The 20,360-nt window shown below is 57.6% G+C and overlaps 1 protein-coding gene across 1 annotated transcript in view; it reads right to left on the bottom strand.

Moving 5' to 3' along the window:
- The window catches only part of RHOV (ras homolog family member V), a 76,581-nt gene that overhangs the window by 32,782 nt on the left and 23,439 nt on the right, over positions 1-20,360 (bottom strand). The window contains exon 2 of the mRNA XM_032622886.1: positions 2,606-3,027. The gene's annotated coding sequence lies outside the window, so the exon portion shown is untranslated. The remainder of the gene's footprint in view (positions 1-2,605; positions 3,028-20,360) is intronic.

Here is a 20,360-nt window from a genome sequence, read left to right as displayed (position 1 = left end):
ACATGTTAGTTAAACAGACACTGCCCTATTGCTCCCTCCTCCCAGAGGACTTGGCTAAGACAGCTTGGGACACCCCTGCCCCTTCTGTCCTCTCTTAAGCCTGCCCATCTGGTCCTAGGCTGCTTCCTCTTTCCTGGAAAAAGGCCCCAGTCTTCTCTGGCACTGACAGAATGGGGTTCCGTTGAGTCAGGGCAACGGGAAGCCACAGCTCTTAGATCCCTGGAAACCAAGCAAGGCCTGGAGTGGAGGGGAGAGAGACGGCCCTCTGGGCCTTGGCCCTAAGCCTGGGGGAGGGCCAGGAGGGGGTGGGGTGGGGGAGCAGCTACGTGGGTAGGGGCCAAGATGAATGAGCTGCTCCTGGAGCGGTCACTGGAAATAGGAGGAGTGGCCACAGGCAGTGACGCTGGGATCAGGGCAGGAGGCCTGTAAACAAGGAAGCCACCTGGGGGAGATGCAGGGCGGCCACTGGTCCTGGAGAGCAGGTGCTTCCTGAGGCCCGCCCTTGAGAGGGCCCTGGGGGGCCGCCTGGCCGAGTCAGCGGTGGGCACTAGGGGGCGCTGTCTACTGGCTTCCTGAACTCACCGGCTCCTTTCCTCCGCTGCAGGGAGGTGTGGCCCCCGGAGGGTGTGCCCGCCCTACGTCTGAGGCCCGGGTGACCCGCTCGCCGCCCTTCTCCTGTCCCCAGAGCAGACTGGCCAAAGGCACCAACCCTGGCAGGGAGGGCGCGGGGCTCAGAGCCTGGCCAGCCCGGGTGTGAGCTCATTCCCCCAGGACCACCAACTCCCGCAGTTCCTGCGCAGCGTCCCCCTGCCCCGAGCTCGGGTCACAGGCCGGGCACCCCAACCCCATTGGTTGGGAGGGGGCCTCCAGGTTCCAGGCTGCCCTTGGCGCTGGCCCCCCTGGCGCCAGGGAAACAAAAGGTTAGGGGGCCGAGAGGGAGTTATCAGGCCCGCCACTACCACCGGGGGAGGGAGAAGGGGAGGGGGCCACGAGGGGCGCACCTCCTCCCCACTGCCCCAGCTCTGCAGATTCTTCGAGACACTTTCACAGGCGGAAATTCCCAGAGGTCAGAGGAGGGAAACGGTTAATTCCTTTTATTCAATGGGTCCCCCCTACACGCCTCCCCCCAACTTCCTCCCTCCACTTCCCGCCCCCCCCCTGTGTGAACAGGAAGTGGAGAGGAAAAGGCTCTGAGCAGAGCAGCTGGGAGCAGGAGGCAGGGAGTGGGCGGCAGGCTTGGTGCCAGCCCTGCCCCTCACGGTTACTTGCTGGAGGGCCAGACCCACTGTGGCCTGGGAAAGAACCTGCAGTCCCGCTGGCGGGTGGCAGCAGAGCCGGGAAACAGCCTTGTGTCGGAGCCCCCTTCCCTCAGCCTGCTTCCAGGTCAGAGGCTGCAGCACTGAGGGCGCAAAGCATCCTCTGCCCAAAACCCAGCTGCCCTTGCCACTGCAGCCCCACCCCCACTGAAGGCTGGGCATCCCGAGGCTGGCAGGCATCTCTTCAGGCAGCCGCCAGTCCTGGCAGTGGCTCCAGCCACTCAGCCCCTTGGCCCTGCCAGTTCTTTGAAGCTCATGCAGCACTTCCTGTTTGGGGCAGGCGATGCCAGGGCCCCTCCCCCACCATTGTTCTGTAGAGACCATAGGTCCATCTGTTGCCCCATGGTGGGGCCCCTAGGGAGTGCCACAGGGGAGCAGCCCCACAAAGGACCCTGCTGGCAGCTTTGCTTACGTGGAGCGAGGCTGGGCCCTGCAGCAGGTTGAGAGTGAATGGTGGTCAGAGGCAGGCCCGGGATGGGCAGTAGGACAGAAGGAGGATGCTAGATGGTTCTAGTCCTTGGGCCACCTTCAGCTTTCTCCTCCACCTGGACCATGGAGATGACGATATTCAGGGAGCTATACATGCTGAAGCCACCAGGAGAGGGACACCATTCTTATGCCCAGCTTCCAAAAGGGCAAAGTGAGGCAGAGGGACAAACTTTGGCTAGGGATGGGCCATAAAAGGGGCACAAAGTAGGATTCTTCTTTCAAGGGGATTAGCCCCTGCTCACTGAATGCCCCCTATTGGGTGCTTTCCTCTCCCTGAGCAGCTTTGCCTTTTCTCAGCTTTCAACTTAAAGTAGCCCTTGAGCTGAGCAGTAGGATCCATGAGGTCACGGGAGGTTAGGGTGGCCCTAGGTCGGTGACCAGCAACCGATGTCCACTGAGAACAAGCCCGGGCAGGCCTGGCAGAAAAGGAGAAAGGGGCATTGGTTTGGCCCCCAGGAAGGTGGGTGCTACTTCTGGTTTCCAGGCTGCCGTGGCCAAAGGTCTATTTGTGTTTCCCAGGTGGAGAGGCAGGTGCTGTGTATCTCCAGCTCACCTCCTCTGCCGAGGTGTGGTCTCATGGCTCTGACCTTGACCTGCTTCCTCCCGCAGGGTTAGGACCCCAGACATGGTCTGCTCCATTTCTCTCACCAGATCCTCTGGCTTCTCTCCCCAGCCCAGGACCTGAAACTGCCTAGATCACAGCTCCCAGAAGGTCAGAGCTGCAGAGACCTCAGATCGAGGCCATAGAGTGCTGTGGGACTTTTATTCAAATAAAAACATCCCTTGTGGATGTCCGATACCTGAAATTGATATGCTGAGCATCCCTGGTGGGAGCTGGGCTGGCAGAGGGTGGGGATCACCTTATTCACTGTCATTTCCTCCTCCATCCCAATTTCTATGAGATGCCAGGAACCAAGTTTGAAAACCACTGAGCTGCTGATCCCACCTCCTGATTTTACAGATGCTGAAGAGAAATTTGTGGCTGACATGAGGCTCTATCCAGGATCCGGTCCCTTCTCCATGAGATTCAGCATCGGTCAGCAATGATCCCATGTCCCCTGGGAGCCAGACACAGTCCTAGACCCTTCGTTGTGCTTGCTTTCCATCTCCAGTCAAGTGGGTTGAGCTGAGGGACAGGGAGGTGATCTGGAAAGAGCAGTCTCTGCTCTGTCATTTACCAGCTGTCAGTTTAATCACAACCTCAGAACCTCCATTTCTTCATCTGTAAAATGTGAATAAACACAGCAGACCTTGAGAGGCTCGCATGAAGTCTAGGGAGAGCAGTGCAGCACATCTATGGTTAGCCCAGGGCCTGGCACCCACACATCCCTGATGGCTTGCTTCTCCTCCACTTTACTCTGTGACTGTTCCTCTAGGGCTGGGACCCTGTGAGCCCTATCATGGTTCTCTCCTCACAAACCCCTCTGATCTCCTCGTGGGAAATCAGAGTGGAATTGAAAGAAAGAGGCTTACTTGAGAAGGTTTTTCTGGTTTCTCAAAAGATGGTCGTTCTGGGGAAGAGAGGTTCAGGATGAGTATGAGAGAGGAAGCACTCAGGCATATAGAATGCGGCCACTGAGGTGGGACAGGGGTGCTACCTTGGGGGACAGGGTCCTGGTTTCCTGGAGGAGAGAGGGCACTACTCCAGCTCCAGGGGACAGTTAGGAGAGGCTGAGGGGACTGGGCCAGGCGTGGCTCCTCTGCCAGCCTGCCCTTATGGTCCAGCCCAGAGCTTGCACAACAGCCTGGCTGGCTGGCACTCCCCTGAGAGCCTCAGGAAGTCCCCCTTGTCCCCTCCTTGACCTTTGACCCTTTGGGCCTGCTGCAGGCCAGAATTCCAGGCAGCTGTCCTCCCTTTTACCTTCTGTTCCTGGCCATTTCCCTTTAAGGCTGGAACTCAGAGACACCCCAGACCCCCACCTTACAGCTCATCTTTTCACATGCTCTCCGTACAGACCAGCTGGAGCCTCCCCTAGGGCAGCTCCCTCTGTGAGCCAGTGGGGACCCTTGGCCACAAGCCAGCAGGATCCTTGGAGTCCGAAGGGCCCGAGCCTTATAGGAGAGCCCCCCAACAGGTGCTCCTGAACTCCAGACATCCACCCAGGTGCCGTGCCCAACTTTATCCCTGTCCCAAAGTCCAGGGGGTGAAGCCAGTAACAGCAGACAGAGCCCCTCCTCTGCCGCCATCCTCTGAGCAAAGTCAGAAGAGCCCTTGATACTGTTCCCCATTAAACCATGCTGCGCCTCACGGCTCTCGGCTGCGCAATCAAATAATTCCCTTTGGTTTTTCTAGTGGACTTTTTGCTTTTATTTTTTAGCGTTTCTTGGCCTTTTTTTTTTTTTTTTAAGCAATCAGTCTAAATTTGTCATCGCACATCCCCCATTTCCGCCCCCAATGGCCTCCTTTTCATCCCCTGGAATCTGGAAACCATATGTGTGGGCAGAAAGCCCCCAGCATCCCCCGCAGCACCCTGGCTCGTCCTGACGTCCTCAGGGGCAGCCTGTTAGCTGCGGGAGAGTCTAGGATCCAGGCTGGGGCTGGAAAGGGAGTTTCTCTTTGGACCTTCCCAGCTCAAGCCATGGAGAAGCCGTGTGGTCTAGTGGTTATGGCTGGAACACACGGGTTCTGTCCCCAGCAATCTCTTTGACTAACGCTAGAAGCCTGGGAAAGTCCCCTTGGTACCCAGGGGACTCAGTTTCCCCACGAGCTGAGCGGCTCAGACCTTCACCTGCTAGCTCATCTCCTATCTGCCTTGGTAAAAGAGTTTTTGATCCAAAAATTTTGCTCTGTCACTTACAAGCTGTGTGACCTTGACAAATGGCTTAATCTTTCTGAACCTCAATTTCCTCATCTATAAATTAGAGATGATTATTCTGCCTATCTCCCGGTTTTAGAGTTAAATAAGAAAACATACTCTCAAGGGCCTAGTGTCAGGCATGCTGTAAACAAAAAGCTCAATAAACAGTAGTTGTTATTGTTAACAATAAGTAGACATACATAATGAGATGGGAATGTGTTCTCAGCAGGCACTGCTCTGAGGCCCAATCTGCCCCTGCCTCTCCTGCTTAGGCTGCCTGTCTGGACCTTCCTCGGGCCTCCTCCAGCTCTAGAAGGGGCAGGGATGCGTTACCAGTAGCTGTGGATCAGGGCCGAGGCCCTGCTGCTCTTCCCTGTCTCCATGACAACCCCAGCCCCTCCCCTCCTTCCTTCCTCGGGAGCTTTCTGTTTACTGTAAACAGCTGTCCCAGCTCTGCCCTAGCTGATCCCGCCCAGGGCCAGCCAGACCCTCTCTGAACTGGGCACTGGTTTGATGTGTGAAGGTCTGGGCACAGCATCTGGGCTCCACACAGCCTTGAACAGGCTCTGCTTTGCCACCTTGACTGGAGGGGAGGGAGGGAGGGGAAGAGCCTGTCGCCTCAGACTAGGGCAGCCAGAGCCTCAGAGACAAGGAGCAGATAAAGCGTAATTGAGGAGGACCATGCTGAGAGAGCCTGGTAGAGAGACCTCTGGCTTGGCCTTGGACTGACCTGGGTTCAAATCCTTGCCTGGATTTGCTCACTGTGTGACTTCAGGCTGGTCATTTAACTTCTCTAAATTTCACTCAGTTTATTGATTTGTAAAATGGAGATTATAACACCTTCCTCAGAGGATTGGTTGCTATGTAGATTGGTGATAATGCATGTACATTATCATGGCATGTTGCTAGCCTGCATTGATGGTGGCTGGATTTATTATTTCACCTCTCAGATGCTCTCATGCTCAGGGACCTTGCGTGAGTCCGCCGCCTCACACACCTCAATCACACTAGCCTGCAAGCATGTGTATGTATGCACACAGCAAACACATACAAACCAGGTAATGAAATGAAACTCACAAGTGTCTGAGGCACAGGAGAATCTTCATGAAAGTGGAGGAAGAGGCTAGCTGTTTCCTAAGCCATTACTTGGGCCTAAGTGAGACGACACTGGAGCTGGGACATCTGTGTGTACCACCATCACCAGGTCGCCACAACTGTCTTAATTCTCTCTCCAAACAGCCCCCAGGATCACACCCACCCTCCTTGCCCAGCTGACCACAGTGCAGGAAGACAGGGAATGCTGTTAGGGTATGGCTCCCCTTTCCTGGGGATCAAGCTTTCGGGGCAAGCTGTCTGGGACATGAGGCTCCTGGCTCCCAGCTCCCGTGGGGCTCACATTGGTTCCTCCGACTCTCCAGCACCTCTGGAAGTACCGGCCAGTTAGCGGAGCCTTAGAGGGTGAGATTCAGACCTGCCATTCCCTTTACCACCAGAACCAGGAAAGGCTAGGGTTAGGCAGGGGCATTCATTGATTTGAGTCATTCCCCACAGGGCCATGAGTAAGAGTGGCTTTGGATTTCCAGGCCCTACTCCCCACCAAGATGCCTGTCGGGGTCTTCCAAGACTGGGTCCCTGTTGGTCCCAGGTGCTGTCCTGGAGTTCCGCCTTGGGCTTGGCTCCTTCCGGATCAAGGAGTAGCAGCTGGGGAGGCTTGTGAGCTTAGCTGACTCTGCTGCCCTCACACCCCTTTCGCTACAACTGGGCCTACCTCTGGAGTTTCTGTCCTCACCCGGGCATGGGCTGCATGAGAAAGGAGAGGAGCCCCCAGCACTAAGTCAGCCCCGTGGACAGGGCTGGAAATCCCCCACTTCTTACCTTGGCCGGTTGAGGAAACAGCCTCCCGGCAGAGGGCCGCCTCCCGCCAGGGACTTTTCTCCTGGGGGTGACACAGCATACAGGGCAGCTGCAGGGACCCCAGCCGCACTTCAGCCAGCCTGGGGTGAGGGGAGCAGCACACAGGACCACTCTCTCCCTTGTGGGAAGCATGGCAGCCAAAGGTCCTAGAACCCAACTGGGACATAGGCAGGCCCGAGAGGGTGGGCAGGGAGAAGGGAGGCCACAGGGGTAGTGATGGCCCAGAAAGTCCATGCTGCTGGTGACATCTGGGAGTCTGACCGGGCCCAAGTGGTTCTGCATCCAGAGCTCACCAGCCCCTCCTCCATAGCTCCCTTCCCTCGCCCAGCACCCAATCTGAAACAGGCTTCTGATAGGCTATAAAGCCCTCACTGATCTCTCAGGGTGGTGGTCTCCAAACTTTTTTGAATATGAATATTTATGTATAGATTAGACACTATAGTCAAAACACATATCAAATATTATTAAAGTTCAGTTTACCTTTTAGATAAACAATGAATCTAAATTGAAATTTTCCTATTTCCTCCAGCCCCCAGACAGATGGCCTTGCTCACTCCTGCAGGCAGCCCACTGAAGAGCCCACCACACTGAGAGGTGAAGGTAGGAGAGTCCCTCTCAGAGCTCACCATCCACTTTGCAGGAGGGTTCAGGGCAGGGGGGCTAGTTTTCTTAATACATTTGCAAACCACAGACAATAGAGTAACTCACAGCCGAAGCCCTTCTATTTGCTGCTGTTGTGAACTTTAAAAGAAACTTGGGGACTTCCCTGGTGGTCCAGGGGCTAAGACCCTGCGCTCCCAGTGCAGGGGGTCTGGGTTCGATCCCTGTTCAGGGAACTAGATCGATCCCACATGCCATAACTAAGAGTTTGCATGCTGCAAGTAGAGATCCTGCCTGCCGCAACTGAAGATCCTGCACCGGGTGACGAAGACCCCGTATGTTGCAACGAAGACCCAGTGCAGCCAAATAATAAATAAATAAATAAAAGAAGCAATTGACTGGCTTCAAAAAAATTTAAAAAAAAAGAAAGAAAGAAAGAAAGGAAAGAAAGAAAGAAGGAAAAGAAACTTGGCCATCTTAGGTAAGACCCTATTGCTGCAGTCGTGGTTATGCTGCAGCTCCCCACCGCAAAGGCCCAGGCAGCCTGTCCCTAGAACCACAGCACCTGATGTAGAAAGTGAGTGTTTATCAAGGAAGAATGCCGAGACCCAGGATGTGTGTGTGTGTGTGTGTGTTGTGTGCATACATGTGCATGTGCGCCTGGGATGTGCCATTCAGACAGAACCTGCCCCCTTGCAGTTGAGGGGTGGCCTGCCCTTCCTACCCCACTAGAGGGAAGGCAAGCCCAGGACCCTCTCCCTGCCCTTGGATATGTGGCCCAGCCACATATGTGGATCAGCCCTCTTAGCAGGGAGCAGGGGCCCCTCAGGCAGAGGATAGGGGCCTGACTTTTCTGCCAAGGCCAGAGTTGTCACTGGCTCCAACTGGCCTGGGTGGCTCTGGGGCCAGTGCTTCCTCCTTCATTCAAAAGCCCAGCCCTGTAAGGGTGGCAGAGAGGGAGGGTGAAGGGAGGGCTCAACCTCCAGCCCCCTCCCCCCTCACTGACAGCTGTAATCTGCTTGGGAAAATCTCTTTTTTTTCCGCACAGGAAAAAATATTAGTTGTCCCGATAACAAGGAAAACAAAATCCAGCGCAGGGCATCAGAGACTTCCTGAGGCGGGAAACAATGTCCAGGGAGCTCAGTGGAGAAGCCCGAGCTGGGAGGCTGAGGGGGAGCTGAGAGAGGACACTGGTCCAGGCCTATCCGGCCGGCGGGGGAGGGGGATGACAGATCGAGGAACTTGGAAAAAAGATTTCCCCCCCAAAACCTTGAAGTCTGGGCTGTTGAGCTATATCCGGGAAATGATTCAGGACTGGTGCACGTCCCTAAATGGGATCAGGCCCCATCAGCTCAGGTGATCTGAGTCTACCCCTCTTCCCTCCCAGTCCCCAGCGTGTTCTCCTGGGTGCTGTCCCTCCCATCTGGGGGGCTTGGGATGAGGCAGGAGGGTCCCTTCCTGGGCGCCTGGAGAGGCCATGGGCACCCCATGGGTGCACCTCTCCTAGTATTCTTGCCTTGTCTGCCCACAGCTGCTTCCCTGGGTAACTTTCCATTGAGGGTGGGGGGTTTCAAGAAGGGGAGGACTTCTCCAAAGGCCCCATCCCCAGGCCTAGGGGACTCTGTTGCCCATTTCCCTCTCGGCCCAGGGCACCTGCACCATTTGGTCCAGTGGGTGTGGCCTCTGAGCACTATGGGCTGTGGGGAGGGGTGTGCTCCCAGCGAGCAGTAGTTCTGACTCTGACTGCACACTGGGTCACTTAGAGGCTTTTGGAAAATACCAGTGCCTCCTAGGCCTGATCCCAGACCAATTATATCAGAATCTCTAGGGAGCTGCTCAGGTGATTCTCTGTTTTTTGTTTTTTTTTTAATATTTATTTATTTATTTTGGCTGCGCCGGGTCTTAGCTGTGGCACGCGGGATCTTCGTTGTGGCATGTGGGATCTTTTTTTAGTTGCGGCATACGAACCCTTAGTTGTGGCCTGTGGGATCTAGTTCCCTGACCAGGGATCGAACCTGGGCCCCCTGCATTGGGAGCGCAGAGTCTTACCCACTGGATCACCAGGGAAGTCCCTGCTCAAGTGATTCTTGTGTGCTTCATGGAGCGGGGGATTCTTGAGAACCCCCCGCTCCATGAACCTGTGACCCTTTGGTCACTTGCTGGCTGGTCCCCTTCACCTCTAGCAACAGCACTGGCCTCTCCGTTTCAGATTGGAGCCCCTCAGAATTTACCACCTAGCCAGTGGCGTCCAGAGGTGCCTGCAGAGTTCCCTGACCAGCTGGAGGCCAGCTGCCCAGCCCAACAGCAGGTTCTGGGTTACCCCACCCCCTCCCTCTGCTCCTTCTTCTTCCCCCTGGGCAATGACGCTTGGGGCCTTTGTTCTCAGCCAATAAGTGTGTGACCAGAAACCTACCCACAGCTTAATTACAGCTCCATTCACTGGCCATAGGCTGGCCACGGTCCACACTCAACCTGCCCAGCTCTCCCGCTCAGCATCCCCCACTCCCCACAGCCTGTAGCCCAGGCAAGCCCAGTGCAGCTCCTCCCCACATCCCAGGGTCATCTCCAGCTTTGTTCTCAGCAGGACCCGAGATTCCTTCCCCCACAATGCCCTTAGCCCTTGCTCTGTACAAAACTTAGGATCCTCAGGGAGATCTAGGCTCTGAGCCTTTGTGGCTTTCCCCAAAGGCTGGGGGCGCCCCGCCAGAGTCCTGCTGCTGTGCCATGCCACATACTGAGCTTACACGGGCTTACTCTGAAGTCAGACTATTCCTGGTTCTTTTTTTTTTTAATTTTCCTGGTTCATTTTTGATTGTTCATAAGCATGTTCCAGTCTCCTACGTGCTGTGTCTATAGGGGGATACGTACACGCAGGAGCCACAGTCCCTCCCCTCAAAGGCCTTCTCAGTACAGAGAGAAGGACTGTAATGAGCTATCACAAGGTAGTGCCATTTGAATTCCTTGAAACCGTCTCAGGAATTCCCCACCAGCACAGTGCACGGAGTATTTTGGACACTCCAGAAATGTTTGTTGAATGAATATTTGTTTCTTAAGTGGAGCACAGTATGTCCCTCCCCTGGCAGTACACATAAAAGGAGATATCTCAGGGGTCAGGGATAAGATGGCATTCCCGTTGCATAAAATGGGGGACAGTGGAGGGTAGAGTGAGCTGGGGCCTGTGGCCTGGCTGAAGAGAACTCACTAGGGTCCTTTTTTGTTCCTGGCCAGGTTTTTACCAACTGAGGGGCTCGCAGGTCCCCAAGGTCTGTCCAGAGGGCCAGTGGGTTACCAGTCCCTCTGCCCAAGTTGTCTTGCCCACCTGGAGAATCACCAGAGATCCTGAGAGGTAGGACCACAGAGCAGGCTTCTCCCTTCTCCTAAGGGGGCCTTCTTGGCCTGGGATTCCCAGGGGTCTCCCCTTTCCCTCTGGAAGAGACCATCCCAGCTCCCAGCCTTCATCACAGCATTTTCCAAACAGGTGGAGGATGCTGTGGACAAGTGGCCACCTGGCTACGGGAGAGGGGAAGCCCCATTGCTTGTCCCTGGGGCTTCATCCTCCCCAGGGGGAAATGGTTGGCCGAGAAGCCACTGCCTGCTCCCCAGAAGCTAAGGATCTGACCCCTGGCCTGGGCAGTGGGCAGCAGGCTTCAGGAGCTTGGGGTGAGGGGACTTAGAAGGGAGGGGCTCCAGTCCCAGCTGCCTGGCTTTGGGTACTAACAGGCCACGCTGGGGGCAGCCGAGATTGGGGGGAGCACCACCACCTGCTTTTCCTTGTTTTGTTTTCAGGGCACTAATTACTGTGCTGAGCTCCGAGCTGCCTAATGAGGCCGTTTGGATTTCCTGTTGTTCTGGCTTCCCAAGACCCTTAAAGGGCCAGCATCGCTCTAGGAGCGTGCCGGGTGGGACACCAAGCGCTCTGGTGAGGGCGAGCACAGAGGGGCTATCCCTAGGCTTGGCCTGAATGCCAAGGGCAGTGAGAGGGGCTGGTCCAGTACTTCCCGGCCGCCCTCATGCCCTCCAAGAGGACCTGCTCAGAAGTGCCCGCAGCGGAAGCAGGAGCTTCAGAACTGTGTAGCCTGGCCAGAGCATGTGATTGGGGGGAGGGGGAGGCAAGGAGGCCAGGGCTGAGGAAGAAAGGCTGGTGATGTCACCAGTGCCCAGACTGTGAGAACCACTGCAGCACCAGGCAGGAGGGAAACGCCGTGACGTCCTGTTCCCCCCTCACCCTGGAAAATAAACACTTGTTGTCTGAGTGGCCAGCGCCACTTCCGAAGGGGCAGGCTGGCCGGGCTAGAGGCTCAGAAACGGGCCTGAGCCCAGCTTTGAGCAAAGGCCTTCGCCCAAGATGCATGCAGAAAGGCCTGTGGGTCAGGCTGCCCCGAACTCAGCCCCTCTACAGCACACTACCCAAACGGGGCTTACCGGGTGCATTCACCCCCTCTGCACCTTAGGGCTCATCTTTGCACGTGAAGGAGCTGAGAACAGCTAGGGATGCCAGGGAACCCCCTTCCACACTTGCCAGGGGCTGCAGATGGACCGGCGGGGCCGGTGTGGGTGGGGGGCGTCTGCCTCCTGAGTCTCCCTTAGATGTGAGTCACAGCCTAGGCTCTAGGACCTGTCCTAGGTGCCCCTCAGGCTGCCCCGAACTGTGGGTCCCCTGGGCCCCAGGAGGCCTGGCCTGCAGCGCCCTCCCCCACAGACGGGGTGACAACATTGTTGTTCTTATACGGGGCCTTCCGCCTGGAGTTCCGGCTCCGCTAAATGGTGGGAATGAGGGTCCCAGGGACAAAGCCAGCCTGGTTCCCGCAGCCACCTCAGAATGGACGGAATCCCCATTGTGTGCGGGCGCCCTGTGCCCGCCCTCCCCTTGCCCGCGCCGGACATGCCAACAAACAGCTCATTGAGCCCGGGGGAGGGGCGCAGGAGACAACAATGTCCCCCAGCGGGCCAGGGCAGTGAGCTCAGCTGGGGGTGGGGGCTGCCATGGAGGCCGGAGGGCGATGATCTCAGCCTGGGGAGGGCCGGCCTGTGAGACAGGCTGACCCTGGCCTGGCCGCCCCGGTGAGGCTGAGAAGGGATGACGGGGCTGGCCTCGCCCTTGCTGCCCCACCCCCTGGGCCGAGCTGGGAACTGACTGGCGCTTCTCACGCTTAAACTGCCCCCGCCGAGGGCACCCAACAGGCGTAGCAGGGGGGCCCGCAGGACCCAGCAAGCCACCCCAGACCCGAGAGGCTGGTGGACCCTCCCTCTAGCGGTGCCAATTCAGAAGCCCCTCGGCAAGGCCCAAACAGAGCTCTCCCACACCACCAGCCCACACTGGCCACAGCAGGACTTTTGGATCAAGAAGTGAATGCACTTTTCACACCCAGAACCATCTAAAGAGCAGGCAACAGCCTGAAGAGGGAGGGAGGGTCCTATCTCTGGAGGTGTTCAAGCCCTTGGCTATAGAATTTGGGGTTGGTCTAGGTGCCCTTGAGAGCTCACCTCACCCTGAGTTTCTAGGTGTTAAGGCCCCAGCTCATTCCCTTGAGACACCTCTGGATTCCCTTTGTGGGTTTCAGGCCCGAGGTTGGATGAACCTAGGCCTGATTCAATCCTTTATCCTCTTCCAGCCAGGCTGCTAGGCAGGGCCTCAGGACTCTTGAGGGAAAGAGTAGGAAAGTGGCGGGGGGGGGGGGGGTGGGGTGTGGAGAGAGGTATGGCCAAAGCAGCCCCCACTCTCAGTATAGGAGCCAGGGAAGCCCTGAGGCTGGTCGTGTTTGCAGGGCTCTATCTGGAAAGCCAGGGGTGGAAGAAGAGAGTGGCTGCTGGCAAGGAAAATGTGGGGCCTGTCCCAGCAGGTCCTCAGGGGTCTGGCATTCTCAGGTGCCCAGCCATCTCAAGGACAGGACCCAGGCTTTGGTGTATACCTGGCCACCAGCCACAGATGCAGAAGGCTCCTAGTTGCCTCTGGCCTTCCCTCTGTACCTCCCTGCTCCAGACCACCCTGCACCCCACTGCCAGATGGTGGCTGAACACCCTCCTCGGCTCAAGAACCCACAGGTTCCCTAAAGCCCATCAATCAAGTCCGAATTCATCTGTCTGATGGGTCTCCATACCCTACCTGTCTAACCTCACGTCCAACCCTGCACATGCGAAGTCTGCTCCAGCTATACCTACTTCATTTCCACTCGTATCCTTTTCCTCTCTCCATTCCGCCTGGCAGGAATGCCCTCTCTTCTCTTTTTCTAAGTTCTGCTCTTTCCTCCAGGTCCAGTGCCTTCCCCTCACTCCCCACAAAGCCTCCCCCATCCCTCTCTGAACCCTGGTTCTGCAGATCATCACATTCCTTTTCATGACCCTCGATTTTACCTCCATGTCCCATTAGGAGATGAATCGGATGTTCCTTTTGGCCTCACTGACCTTAGCCCAGTGCTAGGCACATGGTCGACCTCATTCACAACTGGTTGACTAATGGACCAAACTCTGGATATGCATGTGGCCACACACACAGGCCCTGACCCAGGAAAACTAACCATGGGGGTGCACAGAGCCATGCCCCAAATGGAATGCATCTTTTGACTGTATTCTCTTCTTCTGATGGCAGTTTGATAGACTCACCCCAGGTCTCCCCAGGTTCCTTCTTACCTGGAGAAGGGTTCTGGTAATGGGGGTAAGGGATCAAACCTCTTAGGAGAGGAGGGGAAGCAAGAGACGGGGGAGTTGGCCACGGCCACAGGGCAACACAGGGATCTCAGTGGCAGAATGACACCAGCAATGGGAATGTTCATGATGCCCAAGCAGCACTCATGAGAGTGGGGTGAATGGGCACAAAACCGGGTTGAAGCCTGTCTGTTTCTAAACTTACAGAGACAGCTGAGACTGTTGCTGAAGCCCCTGGTGTTGGAAACCCTGAGTATTCATTTTTGCTCTGGAAATTCTCTGTGAGCTCCCAGACCTTAAATTAAGCCTGTCCCTTTGCTGCAAAGTTAGCGTTGGCTGGACAGCTCCGCAGGGCTTGTTCTGAGAGCAGTAACCAGAGGGCTGGGGGCAGGAGAGGCAAAGTGATATGGACTCACAGTGGCCTAACACCTCTCTCAGGCCTCTCTGGATTTCTTCCTTGGGGACGGTCTAGACCTAAGGAGAATCCTCTGGGTTGGAGGTTCTTTGCTAATCACAGGCAAGGCAAGTTACTCATTAGCATGCAATTCTAATCAACTCCAGGGGAGAGTTCAACTTGGATTAACAACTGGAATACATAGTGTAGACACTGTCACAGGAAGTTCTCCCATATGTCTAACCTAAATCCTTCCTGCCACAACTGAAGCCCATTTCCTCTCATTCTGACTGTGGTGGGAGAAGGAGACAGCCGGTCACCATTCTCTGCTTAAGACCCATCACCTACTTGACCATGGCAGTCAGATTCCTCCTCAGCCTTCCTCAGGGAACAGTAACCTGCCTGCTCCGGCAGCTATTCACAGAGCTGGCACGTGTCCCTGGTTTCTTTCTCTGTGCATGAGAGTATTGAAGCACAGCACTTCCTGGTTCTGCCCTGACCCTTCCTCCCAGGGAGGCTGCAGGGGACCATGGCCCATCTGAGTAATCCCCACTCCCAGGTTCTGGGGCCGCAGAGAGGGAGAAGTGTGACCCCATCCGCTATCTCTTACTTGCTTCAAGTCCTGGGTGGCAGCTGGGATCAGAGATCAGAGGTTGTGTGGAGAAATGAGGACAGGTCAGAGTTTCTTCCAGGAGATGGCTTGTTCAGCGGAGGAAGGTGAAGTGCACGCAAGGACCCGGAGACATGGAGGGGCCAGGTGCAGCGCTGGGCCTGGATGCTAAAGGGAGGCCAGAGCCAGAAGAGGGGAGTGAAGGCTGAGCAGGCAGGTGGGGCTGGAGAGAGCTTCCCACCTGTCAGAGTTTACAGAGAAGAGAGGTTTCAGGGACAGGTGAGCTGTATGCTGGGGAGGGGACAAGAACAGAGGACAGTGGAGGCCAGCACAGTCAGGGCAGATGATGAGTGGATGAGAAGGAAGAAAATCCTTGGGGTAGAGAAACCAGTCCAAGATGGAGGACTGAGGGGGTGTCTGAACCTTTACTTTCAACTCAGGCTCCGCTCCCCCACCCCACCCTGTCCTTCAGTATGGCTGGCAGAAAGTTCTCTTTTGGCCCCATCGCTCTCAGCAATGCCTTTGCCCTGTGCCCTCTGTTCTCTAGCCCTGTAAGCCCTCTCAGAGTCCCCTCTGTCCTGAGAGACTGGGGCAGGAGGCAAGGGCAGGCTGGGCAAGGCCTGCAGCCTGAGGGTCTCCGCACAGAGGCCTCCCTGAGCCTTCTCTCCCTTCCCCTGGGCCTCCCTCCTCACTTGCTAGGGTGGGGACAGGAAGGAGCTAGGGAAGGGGAAGCCAGGGGCTCTGGGAAAGTTGCCGTGGAGGCTGCCCTAAACCCCGGACTCCTCTGTGGCTGGAAATACCCGCTGCGTGGCTCCTGGCCCTAGCTTTCCAGGTTTCCCCTGGGTTTGGCAAATGAAGCTGGGGAGGCTGCCGGGTCACCACCAATGAAGGCCCTTGCTTCCAGCCAGCAGGTCTCTACCCTGCCCCTCCACTCTCTCCTTCTTTCCTTCTAACCAGCACACAGGAGGCCTACGGAGCACTTCCTTCCTACACAGTTAAAAGAGGCTTCTCAGGTCAGGGGCCCTCAGCTGCTTCTCTCTTGGGCCCATGGTCTCTTCAGGCCAAAGCTGTTCTCATTGAGAAGGAGAGGGCTCAGTCCACAGCAGCTGCCTCAGCCTCAGGCACCATCTGCCCCGGCCTTCTGAGAAGGTAAAGGAGAAGAGTATGGGGCTAGCCCAGGCCCTCAAGGCTCCTGGGAGCCTGGCAGAGAGAAGGTGGGAAGCTCTCCTGATCTCATGAGAAGGCAGAGCAGGCACTCTGACTCATGTTTAATGGTCTCACCCACTTGGACATCCTTTCCTTGGGACATTTGGGTCATCAATCATGAGCCATAAGCCAGTGGACAGCCCAGCCCAGTCTGTGTGCCCTCTTGGTGACGTGGGGAAGGCTGAGACCCCTGAGCTGCCAGGAGCCTCAATGACCAGGGCAGTTCAGAAGTTGACTTCTCCTCCTACATGCCTCTGCTCTGAAACATCACCATGAAGGAGGAAGGGTGCCAGCTTGAGATCTACATTTGGCCCTTGCTGGAGGGTCATCTGGCCATGGGCAATTGGTTCTTCCAAACCATCTCTTATCCAAACCCATTCTCAAAGCTCCAGTCTTCTCCTTCCAGTTGAGAACCGTGTCACAGCCTCTTCCCACAAAAGGCCCTTCACAGGGCTTTTAACAGTGGAGGTTTTCCAGTGTCCATCTCCTTTCCATGCCCCACCTAGCTTTCCTCTCTTTGTTTCCGCCCTCTGCTCCTTTGCCTCATTCTTTATAACCGTTTGCCTTCAGCTCTCCTTTTTCCTTTCTTTCCTCCTGGGACTCATTTGCAAATGCATAGTCAGTCACCCTCCCAGGTGGCTATCATTATTATCCCCATTGCACATATGAGAAAACTGAGGTGTAGAGCTATAGTTAAATTACAAGTCCAAGACCCTAGGGTTGGGAAGTGCCAAGAGCCAGGTTTATGTCATGCTTATTCACTCGACTCAAGCAGAGGGTGGGGAGAGGCCCCATTCCATCTCAACCCTCCTGGGCTGCCTCGCGGAGATTCTTCACAACTCAGTGGCTATCAGCGCCAATGCCCCAGGTGCTACCCCTTCCTCCTTCTCACAGGGGCTCTCACATCTTATCATCAGCCACTGCATTCTGTTCCCCCTGTGAAGCCCCCAAATGAGTCTTCAAGGCCACCACCAAGTCATCATCTTCCTCTCTCCTCCACCAGCCTCAGGCCTGTCCTATGGGGAACCCACTCTGTCCCGCGGGAAAGACCCAGAGCAGGCAGTTCCTTGTAAGGACTCCAGAGAGAGGTGAACGCGGCCCGGCGGGGCGCCGCCTGCCGAGCGGGAATCCCGGCCCTAACCGCTGGCGCCCCTCGAGGGGAGGGGCGAGGGCGGAGGTGGTTCTGCGGCGGCATCTGTCCCAGGCGGGCGGGAAGCTGCTGCATTAAATTGTAAAATCGATTTATTGACCGGCAGGTGCGAGCAGCGGCAGATGGAGAGTAGCGCTGCTGGGGCGCATCTGCGGGGAGCGACGGCATCGATCCTGGCCCCCCTCCGAAACCTGTCGGTCCCTGGTCCTTTCACGTCGTCTCGCTCCCAACTGCAGGGCCAAGGTCCGCGAAGCTGTGGAGCCCGAGCGGCTAGGGTAGCTCGCCGCGCGCCGTCCCCCTCCCCCGCCCGCCCTCGCCTGGCCTCAGGGCCCGGGCTGCGCCCCCACGGCTGCCAGGCCCTGCCAGCCCCACTGCCCCAGTTGGCATGCGGCGGGCCGGGCTGACGCGTGGCAGCGCCCTGCGGCAGATGAGGCACGCGCCGTCCTCATTTCAATGTGAATGGATCGAATGGAGCAGCCATGTGGCAGCAACAGTTTGCAAATCTCCCCGCCTTCTGTGCAGCTCCCCGGCCGCCGCTCCCTGCACGTGGCCCCTTTCCCGCAGCGACCGCAGCGGCGCCCCTCAAGGCTTAAGCGCCCCGCCCTAGCCAGGCTAGCTCCCCCTCCCTTGGCCTGCCCGGCGGGCGCTGTAGCCCGGCCCCTATCGCGCTCCTACCTGGGTGCAGTTCGTCCCGCGGAGAACGCTGTCCCGGGGGTCGGGGTGCAAAATAGCGCTGGAGGCCGGGAAGATGCGACGGCAGCCCTGGGGAGGGCGCGTAGGCTACCAAGTGGGGGAGGGGCCCCGAGGCTCTCCTCGGCCCGAGTCGCACCCTAATCACCAGGGGTCAGCTCGGGTGCAAGGCTGCGAGTCAAACCTTTGCGCCTCCGGGCCCCAGGTGCGGGTTCTGCCTGCTGGGGGGCTGTATGCAGCGGCCAAACGGAGAGGACGGCCAAAGCCGAAGGCCCCTGGGGCGGAGGCTGTGGGCCTGCCTGAAGCCAGGCCTCGACCCTGTGGCTCCAGACGCTGGCAGTATTGCGGGTGCTCGTGGGGATGAGGATCTTTGGACCATCAGAGGGCCCACAGTCCGGGGAAGCCCAGGTTGGTGGGACCTTGCAATCATGCCCCCTCTCCAGGGCGTGGCCGAGCGTCTGCGGAGGCGTAGGTTCGTCAGACGTCCACGTGGGTCCAATCCCACTGTGATTTGCGGCCTCTGATAGCCTCACAGCCTCATGTTCCTGGGGGCCCCCAGGACACGTGTTGGGTCTTTCCTTCCACAAGTCACGAGTGGGAGAAAAGTGGAGGAGCCCCAGTTGTGGAGCCTCCGCATTTCTATTCCCTGCCTGCAAAGCGACTCTCTCCTGCTCAGCAAATGTGGGCAAAGCTGGACCCCAGCGGGTTGGAGCGCTAGTGGGTAGTCAGGGCCAAGGGCGGCGTCCTAGAGTCCTAGGGGAGTAAATGAACTTCTGGGACAGCACCGCATAGCAAATAGGTGCTTCAGGAATGCCTTTTGATGGTGAAGAGAATTTAACCCTTTCCCCCTACAGGTCAGAGAATTTCTATCTCTGGGATCCCTTTCAAGAATTCTTGACTCTGAGGGTAATGATGATACTTTTGTTTGGTCCTTGACTGTTTGCAAAGTGCTTTTGGGCACATCAGTCCGGATGTGTGTGAGAGATAGAGTGTTCCAGGTCTACCAATACTGAACGAGATGTCTCCTGTGGGACTGGATGTCTCCCTTGAGGGTCAGGCAAGAGCCAGATCCAGAAAAGGAGCGAGTTTTTTATGAACTCCCAGGCCAGGATTTGGGGGTGGAAGCGGACAGAACTAGGTAGGGCTGGATGCCAGCTCAGAGGAAAGCGAGGGGCACTCTTTGGCACCCTAGGCAGGACTAAGGGATGCGTAGAGGATGGGCAGAGAACCCACTGGTCAGGATCGCTGGGAGGCAAGTCCTGGGCTCCTCCCTCGGGCCTGGGGACTCCGCCCGTCCATAACCTACATTAACTCTGGAGCGCAGCCTGGGCCCATCTGCCGGCCCCCGCCCCACCTCGGTTCCCCACGCCAACCCGTTCGCGCCAGATGGTGGCTGGGAGGGGTGGCCGTGCGTGGGGGACCCCGGAGCCCGTCTCCTCACCTCACCCCTCCCCCAACCCACGCTCCCAACCTCTTGTTTCTCATGCTTCTCCCTCAATCCTTCACCACCTCCAAGTTAAAAAAAAAAAAAAAAAATCAGACCATGCTCGGCCTAGGCAGCTGTTGGGCTCCGAGCCGTGCCCCCCGCCCCCCGCAAGACTCCCCCGGGCCCGCGCCGCGTCCCTGCTCCCCCCAGCGCCGATCTTATCGCCCGACGACAGCCATCGCTGTGCGGGCGGGCTGACAGCTGAAGCCACAAGGCCCCCGCCGCCCTCAGCGTCGCGGAGAGAGACCGCTCCTCTGCACCCCCCGACACTGAGAGAAGCCGGCCCTCCCCGGTCTAAAGCCTCCGGGGATCACGCCGGTTCCGGGAAAGCAGCTGCACTGCCGCCGCTCGGAGAAGTGGGGCCACCCGGGGGAGCCGAGAAGGCGAGACGGGTGAAGCCGCCTGAAACCCATACGAGTCCGCACGCTTCCAGTTCCACCCTACATTTTGCCCTATGAGGAGAGGACCCGGGTCTGTCCGGCCTCAGCCCCTGGACTCTCTGGTAGCTCGAGCCAACTCTGCAGTCAGGAGAGTTCCTCCCTGCTCCAACGGAGCGACAGGACGCGGGCCGAGGCTTGAGGCTGTTGGGGGGTGAAGGTGGGCTCTGGAGCTGAGGCTAAACCCAGGTGAGGAGAGGCGCTGAAGGCGGGGCCAGACCCTTATTACCATACAGCTGAGGACGCGCCCCCCTTCTTCTACCTCGGGGACCACGCCCTCCTACCCCCAGCACGGGTACCACGCGTCTGGGGACTGGCACGCGCGGATCCCAGGCGGGAGGCAGAAGGGAGGAGGCACGCGCTGGACACGCCCCCCATAACTGGGGAGGGAGATGCCCAGCAGGTGGAGGGGCCGAGCCCCCGAGTCTTAGATGCTTGGTCCCTCGCCTAGCACGGAGTGGCCACAGAGAGGTTAATGCGTCCTCTGGCTTCCCTGCTGCGCGCGGGGCGGGGGGCGGGGGGGGGGGGCGGACGCTCACAGGTTGGGGGCCGACGACGCCAGGGCTCCCGAAGTTCCGGGAAGGTGAAGGAGACTGGAGTCCTTTAGCACTGGTTTCGCTTTCTGAGC

This window comes from Phocoena sinus, chromosome 2, assembly GCF_008692025.1.
Source record: "Phocoena sinus isolate mPhoSin1 chromosome 2, mPhoSin1.pri, whole genome shotgun sequence".
NCBI lineage: Eukaryota > Metazoa > Chordata > Mammalia > Artiodactyla > Phocoenidae > Phocoena > Phocoena sinus.
The sequence above is the reverse complement of the archived record's forward strand: the minus strand, read 5'-3'. Positions and strand labels throughout refer to the sequence as shown.